Here is a 14,403-nt window from a genome sequence, read left to right as displayed (position 1 = left end):
GGTACGTGTCTGGCTGCTGGCCAGCAGTAAAGGGCCACTTGGTTACTCTGCAGTGTTCCTTAGAGATGTGACATCACCTGGAAGAGATTTGGGGTACTTTTCCTCAGTGAGCTTTGATGTGGTCCAAAAAGAGCCTTAAATCAAGAGTATTTGTGATGGAGATGGGTGTGGGGAAGGACAGGGAGGAATTTATGTTTGTGCTTTGTGATGTTGGCATCCATGTTTTGTGCCTGCCCTCCCTCTTGGGCCATGCTTGGTTTTGCTGAACGCTGCTAACTGGTGGCAGGGTACATCATGTAAGGTGAAAGGGTGAGGTTAGGGAATGCTTAAGTTCCAGCCCTTTCCCTTTGGAAGCAGGTCCCTGGCCAAGGGCAAGCTGTGTCTTAGGAAGGTGGCTCCTATGTGTGCCTGAGTATGGTTACATGTGGCCCAGAAACATTTCCTGGTGCTGTCAGTCCAGGCAAAGCCCAGAGTCTGAGCTTAGAGAAACAGGGTGTAATTCTTCTCCACACTCCACATGCTCTGATGGTGAAGGTAGGGAGAAGTACGTGTAATTGAAGATTGTGCAGTTCTTAGTGACAGGTGCCAAGAGGTAATGATACGGGTTTCTTGGGTCTGATGTACAGTGTGAATAAATGCTTGCAGCTCTTAGCTCTTTTTTTGATCAATGAAGCACTTTTTAAATATTTTTCTTTGTATGTAAAGGAGGAACCATAACTCTCCGTAGCTGTACATATAACCCTTTTCTCCTAAAGAGGAGTCAGTCATTGCTCCTATATTTTTCATTTTTTGTTAAAGCAAGAAGTAAATACTTTAGAATTGTTAAATACATAAATAAAGTGAATAAAGTTGAGTGTTTCACATGGTGGCATTTGCTATATCATGTTTTAATTCTTTGCCCTGTGGTTTATCCCCTCTTGGTCACTTCGTTTCTTGGTCTCTTGATCTCTTGGTGCTGATGGGAAACTTGACATTTGGCAAAGGAAAATGACAGATTTCTTTTCAACTCTAGACCTTGGCAAGGAGATTGATCATGATGCCCAAGCACTGAAAAACACTTCCTTAATGATTTTGCCCCTAAGCTCTCCCAAGTTAAAAAGGGGCAAAGCCATCAGGCATTTGAACAATTGACTGTTCTTCTGCATTGGAAGAATTGCGAATCAGTAATAATTAAAACTATCTCTGACTTCTAGGCTCCTTGTTTTTTTTAATTTTTTTTTGGCTGCTCCTCTGATTTCAGGGCAGCCAATTCTCTGGCCCCTGAACCCCTACTCCACCCCACCCAGGGAGTATTATAGCCTGCATGCAGCAGGGAGCAGGCAGAGACATGGTGTGGGGAGTGGGTAGAAGACGTCTTAGCCAGTCTTTCTTGGATGAGATAATACAAGTGGGCAGCAAGAGAACTTGGAGGCAGAAATAGAATTGAATATGACTGGATTATATGCTTAAATAGAGCATCATCCTCCCTTCCCCCACAGAGAGGAAGCTCCATTACTTAGATTTTTGACTTCTAAGCTGAGCAAGGCCATGATATCTAGTCATTTCTGGACTATTACTTTTTCTAAAAAGAAGTGGATTTTCTTTCCCTACATGGGTGTTTAGCATCCTGTCCATCCTATGGGTCTGTAGGTGAGATGTATTATCTCTTTGGAAGGTTGGTGTTAAGTGGCACCTGGCTCTCAGGTCCCCAGCCTAAGGTCTGTGGTGAGTCAGGTGGGTTCTGAAGAGTGACCTGTTCAGAGCACCCCAGGGGGCCTTCACTCTTCAGGGCAGGCTTTGTAGGATCTCTTTCTGGATGTCCCTTCTCCCTAAAGTGCATAAGCATTTAAAAACAACTCAGCTGGTTTCAGTTTGAAAGCTGTGGGTGCCTTGTCTGAGAATAAAACTGCCCTCTGCAGATAAAGAGGGTTCCACCTTAGCCCCTTGAGTCTGGTTCAGTCAACTAGGGAGCCCAGTCTGCATTCAGATCAAGGTGTGGAAGAACTTGAGTGGTGTTATGGCTAATGTGTGCCTATACACAGTACTGCTGTTCTTGAAGTGTAATGGCTCAATCCTCATCAAATTAAAACACTGGCATAATTAAGCAAGCCATGTTGGGGGCCCATAAATGGAGAACTGCTGGGGATAAGAAGAGAGGAGCCATAATACATACCTGCACATTATGACTGCCCTATGGAAGATGGCTGTGCATGAGAAAAGCCATTTTCCATGGGTGAGGCCAGCTGTCTTCAGGCCATTATGTAGAGGAATTATACCTAAAGTAGTTGGCACTAACAGAGATCTTGAGCTGCCAGAATGTCCTTTTCATCTCCGAACTTGAGTATCCTGGTGTTTTCTCAATACACACATGTCACTTTGACCTCCTTAACTCCAAGTCTCTTTCCTCCCCTCCACTCCCATGATATGGCTGCCTTAATCCATTGGGATTTCCCAGTGGAGGTGTATAGAACATTTTTTCTCTTATCAATTTTGTGTATCTGTTCACTGTTAACTTTGCATGTTAGCAAAGAGTATTCTAGGAAAAAGGTGTCGTGGCATTTCTAAAGGAGAATGAACAAAAACAGTGCAATAGAAATTGTTGAACAATTTCTAGTTTTTGATACTAAAATAGGAATCAAGGGTATATCCTAGAATAAGATTGCAAGGGATTGGTCTTGAAATAACTTAAAAACTTGACTGTACTTGAGGTTAGGAGATTCCATGCCTATGGAAGTTAACTGTAGCCCTGACCTCTATCTTTGAAGAATGAGGGCTGATTTGAAGGTGCTATTACAGGGTTTCATCTAACTGGTACCTGTTCAAGTGGCCTGTCTCTGGGGCTGCAGCTGTACCCTCCAAAATTGCATTAACTGAGAGTAGAGCTAATAGGGTTTAAAATGGGCTCTAGGCTGTGGAGAGAATTGGGAAACATGACAGGAGTCCCAGCTGTTTAATTTCTAGTCACACTTCCAAGGAGGTTGTTTTTAAGTTGAGGTTACTGACAAGATCTCTCAAGGACAGGCCCAGAATGCATGAGAGGCTTCCTGTGGAGTAGGAGGTGACCCTTCTAAGAGTCTGTCACTTAAACATGAGTCCTATGATCCTCAGCACATAAACACACAGAAGCCTTGCTCCTCTGCTGCATGTTTGTATGCATATGCCAGTTGCCTTGCCTGATCTAACAGACCTCTTGGACAGGGCCAGGCATGAGGTATGGTATGGGCAGGGGAAGGGGCATCTTTTGAACTGGGAATTAGTCTTTAAATGCTGCTATTGTATTTTATTTACCACTTAAGTTCTTTTCTATTTTTTTTTATTGGTCGTTCATAACATTACATAGTTCTTAATACATCATATTACACGGTTTGATTCAAGTGGATTATGAACTCCCGCTTTTACCCCGTATACAAATTGCTGTATCACATCAGTTACCCTTCCATTGATTGACATATTGCCTTTCTAGTGTCTGATGTATTCTGCTGTCTGTCCTATTGTCTACTATCCCCCCTCCCCTCCCCTCCCCTCCCCTTTTCTCTCTCTACCCCTTCTACTGTAAATCATTTCTTCCATTTGTATTCTCTTGTCTTACCCCTCCTTTCCTCTTATATGACATTTTGTATAACCCTGAGGATCGCCTTCCATTTCCATGCAATTTCCCTTCTCACTCCCTTTCCCTCCCACCTCTCATCCCTGTTTACTGTAAATATTCTTCTCAAGCTCTTCGTCCCTACCCTGTCCTTGTTTACACCCCTTATATCAAAGGAGTCATTTGGTATTTGTTTTTTAAAGATTGACTAGCTTCACTTAGCATAATCTGCTCTAATGCCATCCATTTCCCTCCAAATTCTATGATTTTGTCATTTTTTAATGCAGAGTAATACTCCATAGTGTATAAATGCCACATTTTTTTTATCCATTCATCTATTGAAGGGCATCTAGGCTGGTTCCACAGTCTTTCTATCGTGAATTGAGCTGCTATGAACATCGATGTAGCAGTGTCCCTGTAGCATGCTCTTGTTAGGGCTTTAGGGAATAGACCGAGAAGGGGAATAGCTGGGTCAAATGGTGGTTCCATTCCCAGCTTTCCGAGAAATCTCCATACTGCTTTCCAAATTGGCTGCACCAATTTGCAGTCCCACCAGCAATGAACAAGAGTGCCCTTTTCCCCGCATCCTCTCCAGCACTTATTGTTGTTTGACTTCCTAATGGCTGCCAGTATCATCTCAATAGATGCAGAAAAAGCATTCGTCAAAGTACAGCATCCCTTTATGTTCAAAACACTAGAAAAATTAGGGATAACAGGATCATACCTCAACATTGTAAAAGCAATCTATGATAAGCCACAGGCCAGCATCATTCTGAATGGAGAAAAATTGAAGGCATTCCCTCTAAGATCTGGTACAAGACAGGGATGCCCTCTCTCACCACTTCTGTTCAACATAGTCCTCAAAACACTGGCCAGAGCAATTAGACAGTCAAAAGAAATTAAAGGCATAAAAATAGGAAAAGAAGAACTTAAATTATCACTATTTGCAGATGATATGATTCTATACCTAGCAGACCCAAAAGGGTCTACAAAGAAGCTATTAGAGCTAATAAATGAATTCAGCAAAGTGGCAGGATATAAGATCAACACGCATAAATCAAAGGCATTCCTGTATATCAGCAACAAATCCTCTGAAACGGAAATGAGGACAACTACTCCATTCACAATATCCCCCCAAAAAATAAAATACTTGGGAATCAACCTAACAAAAGAGGTGAAAGATTTATACAATGAAAATTACAGAACCCTAAAGAAAGACATAGAAGAAGACCTTAGAAGATGGAAAAACATACCCTGCTCATGGATAGGCAGAACTAACATCATCAAAATGGCGATATTACCAAAAGTTCTCTATAAGTTCAATGCAATGCCAATCAAAATCCCAACAGCATATCTTGTAGAAATAGATAAAAGAATCATGAAATTCATATGGAATAATAAAAGACCCAGAATAGCAAAAAACAATACTAAGCAGGAAGTGTGAATCAGGCGGTATAGCGATACCAGACTTCAAACTATACTACAGAGCAATAGTAACAAAAACAGCATGGTACTGGTACCAAAACAGGCGGGTGGACCAATGGTACAGAATAGAGGACACAGTAACCAATCCACAAAACTACAACTATCTTATATTTGATAAAGGGGCTAAAAGCATGCAATGGAGGAAGGATAGCATCTTCAACAAATGGTGCTGGGAAAACTGGAAATCCATTTGCACCAAAATGAATCTGAATCCCTATCTCTCGCCGTGCACAAAAGTTAACTCAAAATGGATCAAGGAGCTTGATATTAAATCAGAGACACGGCATCTGATAGAAGAAAAAGTTGGTTATGATCTACACGCTGTGGGATCGGGCTCCAAATTCCTCAATAGGACACCCATAGCGCTAGAGTTAACAAATAGAATCAACAAATGGGACTTACTCAAACTAAAAAGTTTTTTCTCAGCAAAAGAAACAATAAGAGAGATAAACAGGGAGCCTACATCCTGGGAACAAATCTTTACTCCACACACTTCAGATAGAGCCCTAATAACCAGAATATACAAAGAACTCAAAAAATTAGACAATAAGATAACAAATAACCCAATCAATAAATGGGCCAAGGACCTGAACAGACACTTCTCAGAGGAGGACATACATTCAATCAACAAGTACATGAAAAAATGCTCACCATCGCTAGCAGTCAGAGAAATGCAAATCAAAACTACCCTAAGATACCATCTCACTCCAGTAAGTTCTTTTCTATTACACCTAATTTCTTAGTCAACTTTTCCTACATTGATCTAGTTGTATTTGAATTGTATTTTCAGTGAAGTTTGTTTTACGTTGGTACTTAAAATTGGCCTTTAGCTGCTTCCCAACTGGTTTATAAGATTTAAAAGAAAAACAATGAGAATGTAACCTATGAGGCACAGATGCTGGTGAAGAGATGTACTGGTGTGTTGATGCTGACAGTAGTGCTTGCCTGTTGTAACAGCATTGATTCTGCTGTAGCCTCATTGACCATTTAAGTTGAATAAATATCCCATTGTTACCCACAAACAGTTGTTCAGCCCCTGGATTTCAGTTGCCCTTATGGTTCTCCAGTCAGTGCTGAGGCAAGGTCTTGTGTGCAAGGGATGAATCTGCTCAGCCTAGTCCAGGAGAGGGGTTCAGACAGGAGGTGGTGCCATGGGTCAGCATTTATAATCTCAAAGCAGGGTACAGAAATCCTGGACTTTAAGGTAGGAGGGGCCTTACATCACTTGATTCTGTGGTTTTTCTTTTTTCTTTTTTTAAAGAGAAAATTTTTTAATATTTATTTTTCAGTTTTTGGTGAACACAACATCTTTATTTTATTTTATGTGGTGCTGAGGATCGAACCTAGCACCCCGCACATGCCAGGCGAGTGTGTTACCGCTTGAGCCACATCTCCAACCCCATTTCTGTGGTTTTTCTTACTATTCTGCAGGATCATGGTAGGTCGGGAGCCCTAGGCCCCTGAAAGGTCTACTAAACTTCCTAGAAAGATCTTCTAAAAAGAAAGACTTTGGCTCTTAAAAGTCTAAAATCTATTAATTTAATCCAGCCTCCTCCCTTTCATTGAAGAAACAGGCTCAGAGAGGAGCAAAAAGTCATATGGATTACCCAGTGAGTTAATAGCAAAATTTGAATTAAAACTTCCTGGCTCCCTCCCCCTAATTTCTTGGGTTTCCATAAGGCAACCTTATGTAAATAGCTATTTTAGCTTGGTTCCCTTTGTGTTGGCCAGACCAGAAATCTTGGAGAGGGGCTTAGTAGCTTTTACCAAAAAAGCTGTTAAATTATGAACCTTACTTTCTGTTCTAATCCAAATCAAAAGGGCATGATAATATAATTTTGTTTTTGTTTTTATTTTTACTTTTTCAACAGTATAAAAACAAATGATATCATTAGTATGAATAGTCAAAATTCAAGTCATAACATCTTTAATCACTGGGGTTGGAGAGGGAACTTTTTTTGATTAATGCAAATTGATTAGTTGGGAACTGTTTCAGCATCCAGTTTACTTCTGAATTGTTTTGGTTGTACAATATGGAAGGGAAAAAATTCTGATTTTATATAGATAAGTGATTTTAAATAGTAAGTCACAGCTTGCCTGTTTTCTCTGGTTCCTGATAGAACTGCAGTAGATGCTTGAAACAAATTAATAAAATATTCATCACTTGCCATATATCAGGTAAGAAACACCCAAAATTCTTATAGATGGTGGGCCATTAGCATTGAGTTGCTACAGCCTGGTGATCACAGCCCCTGGCCAACACCCTCCTGATCAGTGACTTCTGCCTATATAGGCCACATGCACAACAATGGAGACCATGCTGTGAGGTGTTCGAAGCCTCAGCTAAAGTGTGTTTTAGACCCTTAAGTGTACATACTAAAGATTGTTTTTAATATTTAATGCTGCATTTGGAATAAATGTATGCAAAGAATGTCTGAAGTGTTGCCACAGGGGTCAATTTGAAATGCACCAGTTTGATGGAAAGAACTAGACCCAGGTTTGAATCCCAGCCTCAAAGTACCAGCTGAGCTGCCTGTGGGCCAAATTCCACTACATCTTCATCTATAGCAGAGCACCTGGCACAAAAGGGGTTTGAAGCTGGTGTTTTGTAAATGCTCCCCTTCCCAACGTCCCACAAGATGAGGTGGCCTTTGGCAGTCAGACATTCATTTTTTTTTCCTTTTTTTAAAATTGATTTTATTTTTTTTAAATACACTACAGCAGAATGCATTACAATTCTTATTACACATATAGAGCACAATTTTTCATACCTTTGTATACAAAGTATATTCATGCTAATTTGTCTTTATACATGTACTTTTTTGCATTTCAATTCTTATTGCACATATAGACCACAAATTTTCATATCTTTGGTTGTATATAAAGTATGTTGACACCCAATTCAAGTCTTCATACATGTACTTTGGATAATGATGTCCATCACATTCCACTGTCTTTGCTAAAATCCTGTGCCCTACATTTCCCTCCCACCCCTCTTCCCTATCTAGATTTTATCTAATCCTCCCATGCTTCCCCTCCCTACCCCACTATGAGCCAGCTTCCTTATATCAGAGAAAACATTTGGCATTTGTTTTTTTGGGGGATTGGCTAACTTCACTTAGCATTATCTTCTCCACTGCTACCCATTTACCTGCAAATGCTATGATTTTATTCTCTCAATGCTGAGTAAAATTCCATGCCACATTTTTTTTTGGCAGTCAGACATTCTGACCCATCATAGCCCAGCAATGCTTCTGATCCAGCCACATTAAAAAAACTAGTGTTAGTGGAATTTGGTATTTTTGTTCTTACCCTTTCGAATGCATAAAACAAGTGATGCTATTCACATGAGTCATCTAAATTCAAGTCACCTTAAATCAGTGAAGTGAGTCCTGGTTGCTTTGACCTCAAAAGGTTAAAATTTTTGACTTTGAAGCATTCTGATCTCAGTTTTTCACTAATTGCAAAGGTATCACTAGCCAAAAACAAACTAAAGTTAATGTATGTGTTCTATTATAGAATTGAAACAATTTTCTAATACATACAGGTCTAAAATCATATAAAGATGGGCTGAAAATGTGGTTCAGTGATAGGATATTTGCCTGGTAAGTGCAAAACCATGGTTTCTATTCCCAGCACCACCAAAGGAATAAAAAGCATATAAAGGCAGTAGGAAGGAGAGGGGCTGACAAATTGCTCTTTGGGGTTGTCAGAGAACTCCTGAGTCCTGCCCCAACAACAATCCTGCTGAGGCTGATGTCAGGTGTGGCCTCACTTTGCTGAACACTGAGGAGTTTTAAGTTCCCAACTGAAGACTGAGCTGTAAGATGTCAGGGGGAGCAGGGTGGGCTTTGCCTGTATGCAGTGTGGATGCCTGAGGTAGAGGTACAGGCCAGCTGTGTTCTAAACAAAGCATATCTCCACCTGAGGGTAGAAGAGAAAGTAAAGACCTTGCTTTGAGGTGGTCTCCCTGCCATCACCCCCCATGCCATAAGACTCTAAAGTAGCTGAGCATAATTAAGATTTTATCATCCAAGTTAAAACAGACAGGATAGCTGGGCATGGTGGCCCATGCCTATAATCCCAGTGGCTGGGAGGCTGAGTCAGGAGGATCACAAGTTCAAAGCCAGCCTCAGTAATGGCAAAGTACTTAGCAACTCAGTGAGACCCTGTCTCTAAATAAAATTGAAAATAGTGCTGGGGATGTGGCTCAGTGGTTGAGTGCCCCTGAGTTCAATCCCTTGTACCAAAAAAAAAAAAAAAAAGATGTGAGTTCATGGTAAATGGTTCCCACTACATTTCTCCAGTTGGAGGATGAATCCCTGGCATCTGAGGTTCAATTCCCCCAGAAGGTGCTAGTGTCAGCTGGTGTACACTGTACTAGCATAGCTCCTACTGTGGGAGTCCCTGTCAGCTCTTGGGATGTGACATGTGACCTCAAGGGTACCATGATTCTGTCTTCTGCTTTCTGATTAATAAGGTAGCTAGCTGCTGTCTCGGGGCTCCTGGCTATGTCTGGGGGGTGACAGTAAGATCTCTACTTTCCAGGAAGTTACTGAGATGAGCATCAATTGAAATGGAGGCTGCTGTTATAAGTTATTGCCTCTAAATAGCTGCCAACTGAGCTGTGGAATAGGATCTTAGTTTTATTGGGGTTGAGAGGAAAGGGGCCTTGAACCCTCCACCCCTTGCTCTTGGAACTGCATCCACAGAGGAGCCGAGAAGCAGCTTTCTGAACTAACTGGTTTGAGCTAGTGGCTCTCCTCTAAAGGATGCCTTGCAGCCACAAAAGAGGACAGCCACCATGGAAATAGCCTGTATGGGCCCTGCTCAGGTTGACTCGGGCTGTGGGCTGTGGGAGGAATGAATGGTGAGAAAGCCTCAGAGCAGAGATTTCCCTCCGGGTACTGTGCCAGCATCTGGAGAGCTTGGGGAGAGGGAGAGAACAACTGTCACCAGCACTGCTGCTCTTTCTCCTCTTCCCCACCTTCACTTTCTCTTTCCCTTCTCAAATACTTACCCAAAGGTTCTAATAGGATCCCCCTGCCTGAGAGACCCTGAGAACTGAAGAACACTCAGGGCAGTGAGCAGGCTAGACCCACATGACCTGCAGGCAAATAGCTCTAAGTAAGACTTGTTTTTCTCCTAAAAAGAGAACGCACTATCTTTTGCTGCTCATTCTAAGTTGGCTGACATGGGAGCAGTAGTGGTGCATGCCTGTAATCCCAGTGGCTCGGGAGGCTGAGTCTGAGCCAGGTCAGACTCCTGTTCCTGGGCTCCTAGGGCTCCAGTGCTACAGGAACTGCTCAGCTGTACCCTCCAGGCCTGCTGAGGTATGGGGCAGGAAGAGGCTCAGGGGGCTGAGGGACTTTTAGCAGCCCAGAATGTGAACATCTCTATTTACAGAGGCAATTTGGAGGGTGTTCTCACTGCAAGGAAAGTTCTACTATTGAATTTTCCAATAGTATTTTTTACTTTAAAATAATTACACTGGGGTTGGGGATGTAACTCAGTGGTAGAGTGCTTGCCTAGCATGCAGGAGGTCCTGGGTGGCATCCCTAGGATGGCAAACAAAAACAAAGAATCTAAAACATTGTTATTAACACAGTACAAAAATTACCACTTCTTAGAGGCAACTAACTTAAACATCTTTATTTAGTGGGTTGTCATGGTTTTGGCAGTGGTTTCTTTTTGTTTGTTTATTTTGGTACCAGGGATTGAACCCCAGGGCACTGAACCACATCCCCAGCCCATTTTTTTACTTTATTCTTTTGAGACAGGGTCTTGGTAAGTTGATAAGGCTTGCTTTGAAATTGGAATTCTCCTGCCTTAGCCTCCCAAATGGTTTTGGTTTTTTTGAAAATGCAAAATGCAACAAAGCCTTACTAATTTTTAGCATGTGTTACAGACTAGTCAAACCATGGTACTGTTTTTTTCATCAGAAACCCTACATTTTTGAGGTTAGGACCCAGAAGCTGACAAAGATGACATCAGCCAGGTGGTATAGGGCTTTATGCCATGTCTCTCATGACTTTAGCCTGATTTGGCTCCTCCCCAGTCCCCAAAGCTATGGAACCCTAAAGTCTGAAAAGCAAGCTCTTGCCGTCTCTGCCTCCAGCAAATGTCCAAGTGTTAATTGAGGACTAATAACCTCTCCAGCTTCACTTGCTTTTAGTTGATGTAAAAATTACTAATTTGTGTCGGGGGGGGGTGTCACACAACTCGTAGTACATTATTAGTCTCCCATTAGCTTTTGGGTTAAGATAATAATGGTTGCCTAGATTACTTTTCAGGGACTTAGGCTTCTTTTGCTGAAAATACAGATTCCTCTCTTGAGCCTGTAGATTTCCAATGTGTGGCTGGCATGAGATGAAAAGGCTTGAACATCTCTGCCTTCACATTGTGTCTGTCTCTTTTGCTGGCCATGATCTTTGGGTCAGATTTCTGCATGTAGCCATGTGAGAACATTTGAACATTTGAGAAATATTTTGTTCAGAGCTATCCAGAGTTCAGCTGATTAGACTTACTGAGTCTCTTTCCTCCCATTTCCAAGCTAAAGACACATACCAGTCACCATAGAAATACCAGGCCATGAAAGGAACAAAAAAAGGTAGCACCAATTTTCTGGAAGATTTCTACTTTTCTCAGAAAAGACATGAATATTCCTCCCCTTTATTGTGCATTATTCCTACCCTGTTATCTGTAACTGCTCAACCTCTATGGAGTGATTTGTGAGCATGGGTTGGTTCCTATTTCTCCATTCTTTGATCACTGAATAAAGCCTTTCTTTCTCTCTAACATTCATCTCTTGAACTTTGGTTTTTTTTGTCAGATGAACTTCTGAACCTGAATTTGGTTACCTGTCTTCCCCTTCACCCTGGAGCTCCCAAAAGAGTGAATTAGCTCCCCATGGTGTCTACTTCACCTCCCCTTCCTCCTCACTTTCTTTGCTCTTGCTGCCCATGTCACTGTGCTCCAGTGTCTGCAGCCCAAATATGCACCCCAGATCCAACTTCAAAGCATTCCTTCTTAACACCCCCCACCAACAATGAATAGTTGCTACACCTCTGGTTCCCTATCTGCAGCTGCCTTTGATACCCTCTCTCTGCTTCCTGGGTGTGGGGACTCCTGAGACTCAGCTCTCTTTTCTTTTTTCACATTTGCTTCCTAGGAAATTCATAAATCAAGTTGAGGGTGTAGCTCAGTGGTATAGCATGCACTTAGCATGCATAAGGTCTTAGGTTTCATCCCAGCACCACAGAAAAAATAATCAAGATTTTCAAAATGGAAACTCATTACTACCACAGCTCCATATGAGTCTCTTTAGGAATGCAGGGGAGCCCACCTTCTGCAGGTGCTTGGGGAGACTGTATCAGGTGACCTCCCCAGACAGCCTATGTGACCATGCCTCTGGTGTACACCTGGTACTGCAGATCCCCATACAGCTCAATGATGTTAGTATAGGACTAGTTCTCAGGGGCCTGGAGACTCTGCCGGCTCAGCCAGGGTTCACCTAAACTGGCCTCTGCTGTTGTCCTCTGCTTCCAGGATATGGCTAGCACCTAGGGCCGAGTAAACCCAAGTGCCAATTTGCCCTCTTCTTTTCCAATCCCGAGTAGAGACTTGGTCTCCTGTTTCCATGTTGTACTTGAATTCATGCCAACATCTCCACTGGCCTTTCCTGAGTCTGGGAAAAACTCTACCATTCAATCTGTTTAGAAACTGGGTTGTAGAAAGTTCTGGAAGGAAGGAACCAGAGCAGCCAAAGCCACCACACTTGGCTTCTGTGTGGCTTTAGAGCAGAAAACCTGGCAGCAGGGCTCCCAGAGCACCCTACCCAGGCCCAACCCTCCATGAAGCCTTATCCTCCAAACCACTTCAGGACCCCAGACCCATGACAGTGCTTGAAGGGACTAGTTGCAGCTGAGAGTAGGAGTCCAGCACTGCTCAGGCCCCTCTGTCCCACTTCATTTCTGTACCCTGTAATCGCACTTTGTGGACAACCCTGGCCAAGCCCTCAGCTGTGAGGTCTTTGCATCCAGTAGCCCTGGATGTACCCTATGACTCTCCTTTAACAAGGAATTGGGGGCTGAGGCTCTTACACACTTTTCTGATCACTCAGATGCATCCCAGCCCTGCTATTCCATAGACTACATGGCATTTCTGATTCTGGCACTATTTGCCCTGAAGAAAGTGCCACCTATTACGGAAGATCAAGCAGGTAAGTAAACATTCAAAGACTGTAGCCAAAAAGAACTGGGGCCTGAAAACACATTTGAGAGTCAAACTACTTAAAAGACCAGAGTTTCGGGCTGGGGTTGTGGCTCAGTGGCAGAGCGCTCGCCTTATACATGTGAGGCAATGGCTTCCATCCTCAGCACCACATAAAATAAATAAATTAGTAAAATAAAGGTATTGTGTCCATGTTCAACTAAAACATTTAAAAAAAAATACCAGAGTTTCATATAGAAAAGAATGATAAAGGTGTGATTAGGATTTTGTCTTGAAAAATGAAACTATTATTTAAAAAGTATCTCTTCTAAATTAATTGACAATCATATTTTGAAAATTATTTTTAATTGTCAAAATTGTATATATTTATCACACACATGATGTTTTGAAATATATATACATTGTAGAATGGCTAGATTAAGCTATAACAAAACATGCATTACCTCATCATTTTTTGTGTAGTGAGCATGTTGTACAGTATATTTCCAGAACTCATTCCTTCTAATTGAAATTTATATACTTTGACAAACATCTCCCCGATGTTTTGTTAAAACAAATATCTTTCAACAAAATGTAATTTCATTGAGCTAATTCTTAGAGCAAAAAGACTATTTGAGGTTTATTGTTCTCCCCAGATTATATTATTGGACAATAGGACATCATTTCATGTTCACGTATCTAACACTGGATCATTTTTGCAAAAGTTAGTTGAGGCCTTCAATTTCCCTCATAATCCTTTGACTTTGATATCCATATTTTCCCCTACAAAGCATATATATGTCCCCTTCATTTGTTAATGAACTCTTTCAGGTCCTTCTGCCAATGGCTGCACTCATTGGAGCAGTTCTCCAGAATCGCTTCCCTTGACTTTATGAAATGCTGTATGTTTTACAAAACTTAAATTGTATCTTGGCAGCTGGGCACCTGTAGTCCCTACTACTCAGGAGACTGATATGAGAGGCTCACTTAAATGTAGGACTTCAAGTCCAGCCTGGGCAACATAGATAGATCCTATCTCAAAACAAACAAACAAGCCAAACGTACTTTGGCACATTTTGTTGTATTTTGGGTGTCAGGCATTTCCCACCATCTCACAGTGCATGATAGATGAGATGGCAGAG

This window comes from Urocitellus parryii, chromosome 8, assembly GCF_045843805.1.
Source record: "Urocitellus parryii isolate mUroPar1 chromosome 8, mUroPar1.hap1, whole genome shotgun sequence".
Classification (NCBI taxonomy): Eukaryota; Metazoa; Chordata; class Mammalia; order Rodentia; family Sciuridae; genus Urocitellus; species Urocitellus parryii.
This window is presented reverse-complemented; position numbering follows the sequence as displayed.